Source organism: Homarus americanus, unplaced genomic scaffold (genome assembly GCF_018991925.1).
Source record: "Homarus americanus isolate GMGI-L3 unplaced genomic scaffold, GMGI_Hamer_2.0 scaffold27457, whole genome shotgun sequence".
In the NCBI taxonomy this organism is placed as follows: domain Eukaryota; kingdom Metazoa; phylum Arthropoda; class Malacostraca; order Decapoda; family Nephropidae; genus Homarus; species Homarus americanus.
Window position 1 is genome coordinate 145841 of NW_024731296.1, and position 14979 is coordinate 160819.

At 49.5% G+C, this 14979-nt stretch overlaps 1 protein-coding gene across 7 annotated transcripts in view; it reads left to right on the top strand.

Annotated features, from left to right (window-relative positions):
- Positions 1–14979, top strand: part of LOC121867580 (adenomatous polyposis coli protein-like) — a 240190-nt gene that overhangs the window by 119574 nt on the left and 105637 nt on the right. For 4 of the 7 annotated variants that reach the window (XM_042367590.1, XM_042367592.1, XM_042367591.1 and 1 more), the window contains exon 1: positions 3867–3938. The exons of 2 other annotated variants lie outside the window; for them this stretch is intronic. The gene's annotated coding sequence lies outside the window, so the exon portion shown is untranslated. Of the gene's footprint in view, positions 1–3865; positions 3939–14979 lie in introns of those variants that run through there. One more of the 7 variants, XM_042367594.1, reaches the window with a different exon arrangement.

Genomic DNA, 14979 nt, shown 5'->3' on the forward strand with positions numbered 1-14979 from the left:
AGAAAAAAGAGGAGGAGGAAGAGAGAGAGAAGAGGAGATAGAGGAAGGAGGATTGATTGTGGTGGTAATTACTTCTCTGACGACGCAATAGCTAGGTCATATACCGGAGGAAGAAGGAAGAGAGGAGTGAGCGAGGAGGGAGAGGAAGAGGATATGAATTTTCTGGATCGAAGAGAAAGAGGAGGAGGAGGAAGAAGGGGAATGAAATGGAGGGGGAGGAGGAATACGTGGACGAGGAGGAAGAGGAAGGAGGAGAGGAGAGATAAAATGAAGCAGTAGAGGGAAAAGAACAAAAATCCTTGGAGTCGGAGAGAAGGGAAGAAGGGAGAGAAAAGAAAAGAAGAGGAAGGAGATACTGGATAGTGACGGGAGGAGATAGGGAAGTAGGGGGGAAAGGAGGTAGAATAGGGGTGAGGGAAGAGGAGGTAGAGTAGGGGTGAGGGAAGAGCAGGTAGAGTAGGGGTGAGGGAAGAGCAGGTAGAGTAGGGGTGAGGGAAGAGGAGGTAGAGTAGGGGTGAGGGAAGAGCAGGTAGAGTAGGGGTGAGGGAAGAGGAGGTAGAGTAGGGGTGAGGGAAGAGGAGGTGGAATAGGGGGAAGAGAAGGTAGAGTAGAGGGGGGAAGAGGAGGAAGAGTAGGGGGAAGAGGAGGTAGAGAAGGGGTGAGGGAAGAGGAGGAGGCAGGTAGACGCCCCCTCCCCCGCCTGGTCATTACGCGGAAAGGATTGACACCCAGTAGGATTTATGGGTCGAGTTTAAATACGAGGCAGCACCACGGGGCCTCCTGGTCGATATCTCCCCCAACACGCGACAAAAACTCGCTGGTTCTGGTCATCATCCGGAAGCAAATTCTAGGTCAGAGTCACACTGTATCGAGTTTAATCTAACCTAACCTAATCTAAACTTAACCTAACCTTAACCTAACCTTAACCTAACCTTAACCTTAACCTAACCTTAACCTAACCTTAACCTAACCTAACTTAACCTAACCTAACCTAAACAACAGCTGGTATGTAGTTTTTGTTTACATTATGATTGTTGAAGAGGTTCCCCCGTCCAATGGAAAATTACATTGGCTTCGCCTCGGGACCCTGTTCGATGTGATAATTTGTTCTTGGTGATTCTCAAAAGCTTCATAAATTGGATAGTATTCCCCCAACTACGGTAAAATATTCACTTCTTTATTGCATCTGCTGACGATCTCACGTGTTGGGGCTTGAGACCTGTAGCCATGCCATCACCCACGAGGTAAAAAAGGTAAAAAAAAAATAATGATATGCGAATCTCTGAGAATCTGGAGTCAGGTGTTGAGCGTATGTGTGTGTGTGTGGCCTTCTGACGCTGCCTCATACCATACCACACCTCCTCCTTCCCTTTCCTTACCTTAACCTATTCCCTACCCTCTCCCCATACCCCCTTCTGTCTCCCTTCCCTTCCCCATCTTCCTCCCCCCTCTTCCTCTCCCTTCCCTCCCCTCTTCCTCCCCTCCCTCCCCCTCTTCCTCTGCCCCTCCCGTCTTCCTCTCCCTTCTTCTCTCCCCCTCCCGTCTTCCTCTCCCTCCCCCGTCTTCCTCTCCCTCCCATCTTCCTCTCCCCTTCTCCCCCTCCCCGTCTTCCTCTCCCTTCCCCATCTTCCTCTCCCCCTCCATCTTCTCTCCTCCCCGTCTTCCTCTCCCCTCCCCGTCTTCCTCTCCCCTCCCCGTCTTCCTCTCCCCTCCGTCTTCTTCTCCCTCTCCCATCTTCCTCTCCCCCTCCCGTCTTCCTCTCCCCTCCCCGTCTTCCTCTCCCCCTCCCCATCTTCCTCTCCCCTCCCATCTTCTCTCCCCTCCCCATCTTCCTCTCCCCTCCCGTCTTCCTCTCCCTCCCATCTTCTCCTCCCCCTCCCGTCTTCCTCTCCCCTCCCCATCTTCCTCCCCTCCCGTCTTCCTCTCCCTCCCCTCTTCCTCTCCTCCCCGTCTTCCTCTCCCCTCCCGTCTTCCTCTCCCCTCCCGTCTTCCTCTCCCCTCCCGTCTTCCTCTCCCCTCCCCTCCCGTCTTCCTCTCCCCTCCCGTCTTCCTCTCCCCTCCCCGTCTTCCTCTCCCCGTCTCCCCCTCCCCGTCTTCCTCTCCCCTCCCCTTGCTCCCCAATAAGGTCCTGCAGGTGGTAGTTTAGTAGTGAATTTACTCGGTGTGATGGTGTGTGTTGTGAGGGGCCAGGAGGTATGTGTGTCTTGTTTATGGCATGAGGGAAGGCGACACCCATCCTCTTAACATTAGCACTACTAGGCTTGAAAGGGAGGATCTGCCCCTCTCATGCACCACTCTACATCCTGAGGGGACACTCTGCCCTCTCATACACCACTCGACTTTACATCCTGAGAAGGGATACTCGGCCCTCTCATGGACCACTCTACATCCTCCATGACAACCACAACTCGTCTTGAGAGAGAGAGAGAGAGAGGGAGCTGTTTTTCCCTCTCATACACACACTTGTCTACACGCATCTCTCTCTCTCTCTCTCTCTCTCTCTCTCTCTCTCTCTCTCTCCGATGAAGAGGTGATGTCCAGCCCTCTCACACGCTATCCCTGAGGCCCTTGTTAGGTCATGTTGGGTACGGTGGAGGACCTGAAACCGAGCATTACCGTCGTCAGGTTTTGTAGTGTCCCTCAACCAGTGATTTGCATGCGTTATGTCATTCTACGATACCGTCTATTCGTGTCACTCTACGATACTTCATCATTAACCTAAGGGTAACAAAATTAGTGGTTCACATTTCGCAAAATTTGGGTCTTCAGGGTTTTTTGAGAGGGGGAGGGAGGAGGAATAGAATCTTAACGTAACAAAGCAACAATCCACATTAGCTCGGATGGTGGTGGTGGTGGTGGTGTGTTTTGGTGTTCGGGATGTGGTGGTGATGTGTTGCGGTGTTAGAGATGTGGCGGTAGTGGTGTGTGCGGTGTCAAATGTGGTGGTGGTGATGTGTTGCGGTGTTAGAGATGTGGCGGTAGTGGTGTGTTGCGGTGTCAAATGTGGTGGTGGTGCTTTTGGTGTCAGGGGTGTGGTGGTGATGTGTTGTCTTGTGTTCGGGATGTGGTGGTGATGTGTTGTGTTGTGTTCGGGATGTGGTGGTGATGTGTTGTGTTGTGTTCGGGATGTGGTGGGTCCTGTGTTTTTAAAAGTTTATGTAAGTTGCAGAGGTTGTCAGTAGCACCAACATCATGTAAGGGCGCGTGTTGTGTTCCGTTGTTACCTGGGACGTCCCGCGCAACATGGAGGAGGTGCAGCATCACACAGCCTCAGCAAGACATGTGCTCACCATGCCCCTCCTGCTCCCCTTGGAAGTATCACCAGATTATGGAAATGCCTGAGTAGGGAGTTACGTTCACTGTCCGCCTTAGCAGAACTCTTGTTTAATTCAGCATTGATCGAACTTTTTTTGGATTTTTCAGTGTATTTCGTTGATAATTCCTTCTCGGTTATTGGTGGGGGACGTGTGTTACAGGAGATTGTTGGGGCTCTTGGTGTGTGTCGTGGGCGGTGGAATAACGCGAGATGAGACGAAACACAGTGAGATAAATTCAACAAGTGCCAGGCGGGTGGTGAGGGGAGGGGACCAAGCCAGCTAGCTAGCCACGCATCCATTGCCAGAATTTATCCCAAATACATTCTTCCCGTCTTCATACATTTTGTTGCTATCTTGGTGGTACGTGATACGTCCGATGCAGGTGGCGGAAGAGGGAAAGATGAAGGGTAGAGAGGAGGCGGAGGAAGGAGCGTGTGTGTCTGGGAGAGAGGAAGGGAGGTGTGAGCGAGGAGAGGACGGTTTTAGCGTGGTGAGGGTGTGCTGCTGCTGCCTGGGCTGATCACTGGTGGTGGTGGTGGTGTTGGCCAGAATGACTCAGGCAGTAGTGGTGGTGTGGCCCGCGGGGCGGCGTGGCGCGGCGCTGGTCCGGGACGCTACTCGGTCTTGTTGATTCTCTTTCTCTGTCTTGTGTGTTTATACGAGTGGTGAGGGGCGTGGTGCTGGTGAGCCCTCAACACACCCCCGTCCTCACACCTCTAAAGTGATGCCTGGTGACTTGACAGTGAAAACATGGTGTGTTACACGTGGAACACTGAAAGATATAAGAGCAGTGAAATAATATATTCAATAAACATTACGGTATCTTGGTCACAACAAAAGCTCATGTTTCAGTGAAACTGTTAACTGAAGTGGATCAAGTTACTCCATATTGAGTTGTATCCGTATGTGAATGAAAAACACACCTTGGGCTGTATTATTTTCTTACAATGAACAAGAAAAATGTATAATGTATATCTTTGTGTGATGAAGCAAGGTGATGACTGGATATATTAAGGTGTATTTGTATTATTCATAGTGTAGAAACGTAGACCAATTACTGTACCTGTTGTTATACCTGAGTGTTGTGTACCACACCTTCTGGTGGTGACTCATGTTATAGTCACCACTGATGTACTGGTTAGTCTGTCTGTCCTCCCAGTGAGGGGAATATGATCACTACCTCCGTGTACAGTGGTTCAGGGTGCCACCTGTGTTAGGAGATCAGTGCCTCCAGTTTTACATGTTTAGGGTGCCACCTGTGTTACATGTTCAGGGTGCCACCTGTGTTACATGTTCATGCTCAGGGTGCCACCTGTGTTACATGTTCAGGGTGCCACCTGTGTTACATGTTTAGGGTGCCACCTGTGTTACATGTTTAGGGTGCCACCTGTGTTACATGTTGAGGCTGCCACCTGTGTTACATGTTGAGGGTGCCACCTGTGTTACATGTTGAGGGTGCCACCTGTGTTACATGTTTAGGGTGCCACCTGTGTTACATGTTGAGGCTGCCACCTGTGTTACATGTTGAGGGTGCCACCTGTGTTACATGTTTAGGGTGCCACCTGTGTTACATGTTGAGGGTGCCACCTGTGTTACATGTTGAGGGTGCCACCTGTGTTACATGTTGAGGGTGCCACCGTTGGTTTGTGACCAGGAAACCACCAATGGTAGGCGGTCAGGGTGCCATCAGTGTCAGAACAAGGTGCCACCCATAGCAGGATGCCAGGATATCACCAGTGGTAGGATGGGCGGTTTAGGATAATTATACCAACACTACAGGTGCACGGACGGGGACGAGTGGTGATCATAGCTTCCTCTCCACACCTACACCCACACCCTACACCCCACACCCTACACCTCACCCCACACCTACACCCTACACCCCCACACCTACATCCACACCCTACACCACACCTATACCCACACCCTACACCCCACACCTCACCCCACCCTACACCTCACCCACACCCTACACCCACACCTTACACCCACACCCTACACCTCACCTCACACCACTACACCCCACCACCCCACCCCACCCCCACCCCACCCCACCCCACCCCACCCCACCTCACCTACACCTATACCCCACACCTACTCCTACTACCCTTCTTACTCTTTACTCCCCACTGACTCTCCCCAACATACCCAATCCACGCCCACCCACCCACGCCCACCCACGCTCATTACGACAAGTCTACTCATTCATCACCCTCCGTGTTTGACCTTGGTGAGCAAGTTTAAAGGTGGGCAAGAGAGAACAGGTGTTCAGAGGTGGTCAGGGCTGGCACTCATGGCTGTCTGTCTGTCCTGAGTGGAACGTGTCTATATGTCTGTCTGGTGGTGGAACTTGTCTATATGTCTGTCTGGTGGTGGAACGTGTCTATATGTCTGTCTGGAACTTGGCTATGTCTGTCTGGTGGTGGAACTTGTCTGTATGTCTCTGGTGGCACGTATCTTTGTCTGTCTCTCTTGGGTGATGACATCATTCTGTCTATCTCTCTCTCTGTCATCCTCCAACAAGCTACGTATCCTCACCTGTCCTTCCGTATCTTATCAACCCCCCTCACCCCCCACGTGTATATCCTTTCCTTCGCCTACTGTGCATCCCTCGCCCTGTCTCGCCAGGCACGCTGTGTTCCCCGCTGACATGATCTTCAGTGTGTGTGTGTGTGTGTGGCCAGAGTGGTGGTGGTGGTCACGGCACATGCAGACTCGACCACACCCTCGTTACGACCACACACACACACACACACACTACGACCACACACACATCCAGTGCCCCACATCCTACGACCACACACACACACACACACTACGACCACACACACATCCAGTGCCCCACATCCTACGACCACACACACACACACACTACGACCACACACACATCCAGTGCCCCACATCCTACGACCACACACCCTCACCACTATCCCACACCCACTTTCTTACACCCTACGACCACACACATCCAGTACCCCACATCCTACGACCACCCTATACCCTGTTCACCACACCCTACGACTACCACAAACACACATATTCACCTTGTCTACACCCTGCACCACCACACTCACCCACCCTCACCTTCGAACTATAGCGGACATGAATACACAATACAACCCCACTGGTGACAGACATTCGAACCTACATCATTTTATTTACTTCTACCTACCTGTAAATTTACCTGTGATGCTGTAATTAACACGTCTTCCTGGAACAATAAGAACCAATAAGTCATCATCCAATAGTACAGGTGTAAGATGTTTTATTTATCTCCAGTGTTATTTAAGATTAAGTAACTCAGGTGTTGAGTCAGGTGAGTCACGGTTCCAGGTAGACACGCGTCACCTTTTGTTACCTTGAATCTGTTCTGCCAGGGAGGTTGAATTGTATATGTGTAATTATGTGTATTTGTGTTGGTATTTATTTGTTGTCGCCTATGTATTGAGTGTACATGTTTTGTTTGTTTGTTTACACGGCAGATGAAATATTTAACCCCTTGAGTACGATGGCATTGAGCCCTTGAGTACGATGGCATTAACCCTTTGCGTTCTATGATTTAACCTCCTGAATACAATGTCATCGTATTCAAGAGGGTTAATGTCATCGTACTCAAGAGGGTTAATGCCATAGTACTCACGGGGTTAATATTTCTGATATGGTGTCCTTGTGGCTAAATATTTGTACAGTGCGACATTTGCAAAGGTTCGTGACATTTTAGGACCCGGTTAAGGATTGTTACGGCGGGAGGTGCCCTTTGGTGTCCCTTATTGCCCTTTGGTGTCCCTTATTGCCCTTTGGTGTCCCTTATTGCCCCTTTAGTACTAAGTGAGGTGAGGAGGACTTTGGCCAGCCGAGGTTCTTCAAGTTTTTCTGTCCATTCTCCATCATCCGTATTCCTTCTCCTCCCTCCCCTCCCACTTCTATCCTCATCCCCTCTCTCCTCCCTCCCTCTCCCCATCCTCCCTCCCCCTCCTCTCCTCGTTCATTAGGTGAAGGGGACGGGGTAAGGACACACCCGTTCTAAGTACTGAAGAAGGTTGACCACCGTCGTAGAGCAGAGCAGAGCCGAGCCGAACAGAGCAGAGTAGAGTAGAGCAGAGGTGAGGGGTGAAGTATGATGAGGTGTAAGGGGTAGGTATGAGGTATAAGGGGTAGGGGTAGTTGACCTTGGGGACGGGTCTCTTATGATATAAACATGAAGAATGACTGGTGGTACTGTAAAGGCCCAGCTCCTCCTCCTCCTCCTACTACTGATGATGATAGCGTCTCGGGAGGGACTTTTAGGTGTCCTTTCTTCTTTCTTTACTTTCTTTACTTTCTTTCTTATTTTCTATTTTGTTTTTTCTCTCTCTCTCTCTCTCTCTCTCTCTCTCTCTCTCTCTCTCTCTCTCTCTCTCTCTCTCTCTCTCTCTCTCTCTCTCTCTCTCACACATACTAAAACCCCAAAACAAACAAACAAACGAATAAAGGAATAAAGAAGAACAGAATAAGACAAAAATAAAGAGAGACAAGTCAAAGAACAAAGATAAAGACACAAACTCACATAGAACCTCGCACGATATACCAACTGATTCTTACTGTGGTCATATCTACAGCTCTTCCTTACCAATTCACTGGGCATAGCTAGTCGAGTCGCCAAGGTTGTGTGTGTGTGTGTGTGTGTGTGTGTGTGTGTGTGTGTGTGTTAGATTATTTTCTGTCTGGGGTGCGGTGGCCGAGTGGAAACAGTGCTGGAGCCTTATCATCTTGTCCTAATGGTCATTGGTTTGTGCCTGGAGTACTCCCTTCTTCTCCCCTCCCCCTCTTATTCTCTCCCTTCATCGCCTCCCTCCATCCCTCCCTCCTTCCCTCCCCCAACCCCTCCCCCATCCCTTCACCCGTATGTTCCTAGGTTAGGTTAGGTTAAATGACGTGTGTGTGTGTGTGTGTGTGTGCGTGCGTGTGCGTGCGCGTCTTGGGCCGCCTTTACGTCTCATGTGCGTCATGTAGTAGCTCTTACCTGTGTTTCACCTGTATCACACCTGTGCGTTACCGGTCTCCTTATCACTGCTGTCACATCTGTACGTCACCTTTCTCACATTTATTGCATCCCCTACCTCTCACTTATGCGTCACGCGTCTTCTCTCACCTCTGCGTCACCTATCTCCTTTCTATGCGTCACGCGTCTCCTCTCACCTGTGCCTCACCTGTTTCTTACATGTGCGTCACCTCAGCTTTCATCGTGAGCTCACCTGTGCCTCTCTCGCCCCACACCTGCTGGAGGCTGTGAACATCATCACCTATGACTGTGTTTATCTCCTCCTCCTCCTCTTCTTCTTCTTCTTCTTCCTGCTCTTCTTCCTCCTTCTTCCTCCTCCTCTTCCTCCTCCTCCTCCTCACCTTCCTCCTCCTCACCGTCCTCCTCCTCACCCTCCTCTTCCCATTCCCCATCCTCCTCTTCCCATTCCCCCTCCTCCTCTGGACACTGAGCCACCACCAGATGTTATTACATCTAATACCTGTAATTAACGACGTAAATAACACCTGTAATTCCTAGTTATGACGCTTTTTATTGGCCAGCGGGCGGTGTGTATGGTGGGCGTGTGGGTGGCTTATGGTGGGAGGATGGGTGTGAGAGATGGGTAAGGGTGATGGGCGGTATTGAAGTTGGTGGGTGATGCATGCTGGATGATGGGTGAGCGTTGATGTGAAGGATAAATCAGGGTGGTGGTTGGGTGAGTGTTAAGGATGGATGAGGGCGGTGGGTGGTATTTACGGCGGGTGGGTGGGTGGTCCACTGGTCCAGTGTATAAACTATAGGGCAGGTTGGGCGTTTTTCGTCATGGGTTGAAGTGATGTGTGGGTGTGATGTGTGTGGTGGTGGTGTGGGCGTAGGGGTGATGTGTGTGGTGGTGGTGTGGGCGTAGGGGTGACGTGTGTGGTGGTGTGGTAGCATGACTCGAGAGCCACCTGACGAGGAACCATCACCTTGGGGGAGGTATGGTACGACTCTTGAGGCTGGTTAACACACACACACACACACACCCACACACACACACACACACACACACACACACACACACACACACACACACACACACACACACACACACACACAATTACTACAGAGTTAGGAGTGAGTTTTACCCTTCCACAGTCATATAGGATCTTCATAATATAACACCAGCTCAAATACCTTTAAAACTATATAAAATTGATTCTATTAATGAGGTTAAGAAGTTGTCAGATAATTGAAGCTTTTTGGGGAGGATTTGTTGATGAATTTAGGTGAATGTATCGTCTTGGTGAGAGGGTGGGGGTGAGGGTAGAGGGTTGGGGTAGAGGGTGGGGGTGAGGGGAGACTTCGCACAAGACGCCCCTATCTCTTCTCTTGGTCTGCTCCAGTTGTTGTGTGACACAGTAGCCTCAAAGGGAGTGTTGCTGATAGTGTGATGTACCGCCACAACACTTTCCACCTCCTCCACTGTACACCTGCCTTCACCACTACCACACACCTGCCTCCACCACTACCACACCTACCCCTCCACCACCACACACCTGCCTCCACCAAACACCTCCCTCTTCCACCACACACACACTAGTAGGTTGATTACCCAGTCTGATAATGAGGAATATCCGGGTGTGTGTTTAGCAGTAGGGGAGGGCGGTGTGTGTGTGTGTGTGTGTGTGTGTGTGTGTGTGTGTGTGTGTGCTCTATAGACGATGGTGGGCTACAGCTGATGGGGTGGGCGGGAGCGTGGTGGGCTAATGATGGTAAGGTGGGCAGGGGGTTGGTTATCTCACTCGTCATGATATCAAAGTCGACCACATGCCCAGTACCACATGCCCAGTACCACATACCAGCCAGCTCACATACCTCCCGTCTAGTACTGTCATGGCATTGCAGTGAAACCTCTTTATAACGGACTATAGGGAGAAGGATATCCGTTATATCGAGGTGTTCGTTAGATTTCACTATTATTATTATTATTATTTTTGTTGTTTAGGTCACATTATACCTTTGATCGTTGTTCATTGTACTTTATTATCATACGTTTTTATTGACTTCATTATTATTGAGTTTTATTAGTTGTAGGTCTATGCCCCCCCCCACCCCCCGCCAGGTAGTGTTAGGGGGTTTAATGGTCAGGGGGAATAAACTGGGGCTAATCTTTATTTGATCCGGTTCCAGTCTTAACAGGTTTCAATCCTAATAGGTTTTCAGTCGTTATGGCCTGAGTCATAATGGGACCGAGTCATAATTGGCCGCAATAATAAATAATAGATCCCAACCTAACCTAACGTAACCACACTGAAACCATCTTGGGATCCCTTGGGACTGGTACTTACTGGGATCTGGGACCTATTGGGACTGAACCTATTGGTACTAGAACCTATTGTTGCTGGGACATATTGGTACTGGAACCTATTGTTGCTGGGACATATTGGTACTGGAACCTATTGTTACTGGGACATATTGGTACTGGAACCTATTGTTGCTGGGACATATTGGTACTGGAACCTATTGTTGCTGGGACATATTGGTACTGGAACCTATTGTTGCTGGGACATATTGGTACTGGAACCTATTGTTGCTGGGACATATTGGTACTGGAACCTATTGTTGCTGGGACATATTGGTACTGGAACCTATTGTTGCTGGGACATATTGGTACTGGAACCTATTGTTGCACATGGGGGGTATTGCTGAACCTATTGTTACTGGGACATATTGGTACTGGAACCTATTGTTGCTGGGACATATTGGTACTGGAACCTATTGTTGCTGGGACATATTGGTACTGAACCTATTGTTACTGGGACATATTGGTACTGGACTTATTGGTACTGAACCTATTGTTGCTGGGACATATTGGTACTGGAACCTATTGTTACTGGGACATATTGGTACTGGAACCTATTGTTGCTGGGACATATTGGTACTGGAACCTATTGTTGCTGGGACATATTGGTACTGGAACCTATTGTTGCTGGGACATATTGGTACTGGGACTTATTGGTACTGGAACCTATTGAAACTGGGACTTATTGGAACCTCCTTTATGGCACATCACAGCATATACCTGTCATTTACCTGTGATATACCGGTAATTAACCACCTTGCCTTGTCATGCAGTATTTGAAGTTATTTTGGGAGTTGTGTTTATTTTATTTATATATTTATTGTTTAGTTGCTGGGGACATGGCATGAGTTAGCTCTCTGGTGGGTCAATAAAGAGCTATAAAATGTATTGATCGCCGAGGTGGGTGAGCCGGGCGAGGGAGGGAAGGGGGAGGAGGGTAGGTAGGAGGGAGGGAGAGGAGGGTAGGGAGGGAGGGATGGTCGGAGGGGAGGGTAGGAGGGAGGGAGAGTAGGAAGGGAAGTACAGCTTTACTTCCGTCACTCACTCACGTATTCTGGACACCTGGTGATTAAACTTTCACTCTAGTTTTGGTTAATTTGGTAAGTGTGCAGGTAAAACTTTCTTCCTTCCTTTCTTTCTTTCTTTCTTTCTTATACCCCACATCATATACAAAGAGGCATAAAGACATACAAATTCCATCCATCCTACCAAAGATTCTCAGCAGGATTAAAAAAAATATATCCTGCGTGGAGGATTAAAACTCTAAAGGATTTCTCAAATACATCCTTAGATTACGTGACTGTAAGCTCCAAGTTGCAGGATTTATTGAGGGAGAGAGAGAGAGAGAGAGAGAGAGAGAGAGAGAGAGAGATTGTATGGCTAGGGAGGGTCGTGGTTGTAGAATTAACGAACGGCTGCGTAAATGTTTATGATATGGCTGTAAAAAAAAGTTTGGTCTGGTCAGGTCATGTCATGTCAGGTCAGGTCAGGTCAGGTCAGGTCAGGTCAGGTCAGGTCAGGTCTGGTCAGGTCAGGTCAGGTCAGGTCAGGTCAGGTCTGGTCTGGTCTGGTCTGGTCTGGTCTGGTCTGGTCAGGTTAGGTTAATCATCTACGCTATTGATTCAGGTTTATTAATTATTTATTTGCTGGAGGTCATTTATACTAATTTGCATATGAGGAAATTTGCATATCTCATATTTTATCGGTTGAGACGAGACAGGTGTTGAAGTCCTTTGAGTAACGAACACCTGCGTCCTTTATAATTATGAATCCTATGTAACACGTACGTTTGATGTGTCGTCCGTGATGTGTATAGTAAAGCAAGGGGGAGGGGGTAAAGGGAGAGATGGAGGGAGGGGGTAAAGGGAGAGATGGGGAGGGGTAAAGGAGAAATGGGAGGGGTGGAAGGGGTGAGAGATGAAGAGAGGAAGGGGTGAAGGGAGGGAGGTGGTGAAGGGAGAGATGGGGAGAGATGAAGGAGGGAGGTGGTGAAGGGAGAGATGGGGAGGGGTGAAGGAGGAGGTGGTGAAGGAGAGATGGGGAGGGGGTGAAGGGAGAGATGAAGGGAGGGAGGCGGATAAAGGGAGAGGTGAAGGGAGGGGATAAAGATATAGATGGGAAGAGGGGACAAAGGGAGAGATGAAGGGAAGGAGGGGATAAAGGGAGAGATTAAAGGAGGGGTAAACAGACGGAGGAAGGGTAAAAGAGATAGAGGAAGGGGGGATAAAGAGAGAGATGGAGGGAGGGGTTAAAGAGGGGGAGTGAGAAGGGGGGGTTAAGAGACGGAGAGAGAGAGAAAGATAACGTACAAGAATAACATCTAAATTACACTTAAAAATCCAACCCTAATTAGGGACATTAACTAGCGCTAAAGATAAATAATCTAGTTAAGGTTAAAGTTTCACTCTAATTCCTGTGTTTTATTTGTGTTTAGTTCAAGGTGATCAGTTTGGTTCGTTCTTACGGTCTTCGGGTACTGTGGGAGGAACGGGCATTGAACGAACCTTTGAACTCAAGATCACATAGGTTATCCGTTCATGCTTCTTCTCCAGGTGTGGATAGCTGGGCATATGTAATTAACTTGTCATTGAATATTTTTTCTTCTTATCTTTCGTCTTCTTTCTTTCTTTCTTCCAACATTTGACTTTACCATCTGGCTATACCCATTGGCTATGTTCTCTGGCTCTAATCTCTTGATATAATCTGTGGCTATATCCCTTGGCTATACCATCTGGCTACACAGTCACACAAGCAGCGTGTGTGTGTGTGTGTGTGTGTGTGTGTGTCCCAACCCCCGTGAATGTCTGCTGGGAGCCGGGTTATTGAACCGTGCCATTAAAACAATTTGCCTCATTATTTTGCACCCATAATCACGACTCTTCCTCACGTGTTAACAAATGTTTTATGAGGCTACCGCATATCCACGCCCCCTGTACTAACATATCCACGTCTTCTGTACCGCATATCCTCGCCTTCTGTACCACATATCCACGTCTTCTGTACCACATATCCACGCCCTCTGTACCACATATCCACGTCTTCTGTACCACATATCCACGTCTTCTGTACCACATATCCACCCCCTCTCTCTGCCACACATCCACACCCTCTGTACCACATATCCACTCTCTGTACTTCCACCCCTCTGTCCCACACACCCCACCCCTCTACTACACATCCACCCTCTGTCCCACACATTCCCTCTGTACCACATCCACCCCCTGTACCACACATCCACACCATCCACCCCTCTGTACACACATCCACCCCTCTGTCCACCCTCTCACCACATATCCACCCCTCTGTACTCACATTCCACCCCTCTGTCCCACATCCACGTCCACCTCTGTCCCACACACATCCACCCCTCTGTGTACCACACATCCACCTCTGTACCACGCTCTGTACCACATCTGTACCACATATCCTCTTACTCACATCCACCCCCTGTCCCACATCCACCCCCTCTGTGCCACATATCCACATATCCACCCTCTCTGTACCACATATCCACCCTCTGTACCACACACCCACCCCCTCTGTACCACATATCCACACTCCACCCCTGTACCACACATCCACCCCTCTGTACCACACACCCACCCCCTCTGTACACACATCCACCCCCTCTGTACACACACACCCACCCCTCTGTACCACACATCCACCCCCTCTGTACCACACACCCACCCCTCTGTACCACATATCCACTAGTGCCACATCCACCCTCTGTACTACACATCCACCCCCTCTGTACCACACACCCACCCTCTCTGTACCACACATCCACCCCCTCTGTACCTGGTGGGACAAGGTGTAAGATTTGGGGACGGGAGGCCAGGTGTTGCATCCCGGCCAAGTTGTGTGTGACTCCCTCCACCCTCACCACCCACACCGCTTTCATCACCACCCACACCACTCATCACCACCCACACTATCAACTTCAACAGCCACACCACTCTCATCACCAGCAACACCACTCATCACCACCCACACTATCAACTTCACCACCCACACTATCAACTTCACTAGCCACACCACTCTCATCACCAGCCATACCACTCATCACCAGCCACACCACCGCCCTCATCTCCTCCCCTCCTCCACCTGGTGTCACCTGACCTCACACACACTGTTGTCTTCTCAGTCATAACGAGAATAGAAACAAGAAAGAAAAAACCGCATCTGTCACAGTGATGTCAAGTTTGTTATTGTGTTTAGCTTGTTATTCCCGTATGTTAGAGCCGGGGTGTTACGTGACAGGTGGAATGTGATTAATTGATGGCCAGGTAGATGGGGGCAAGTCCCCTGCCAGA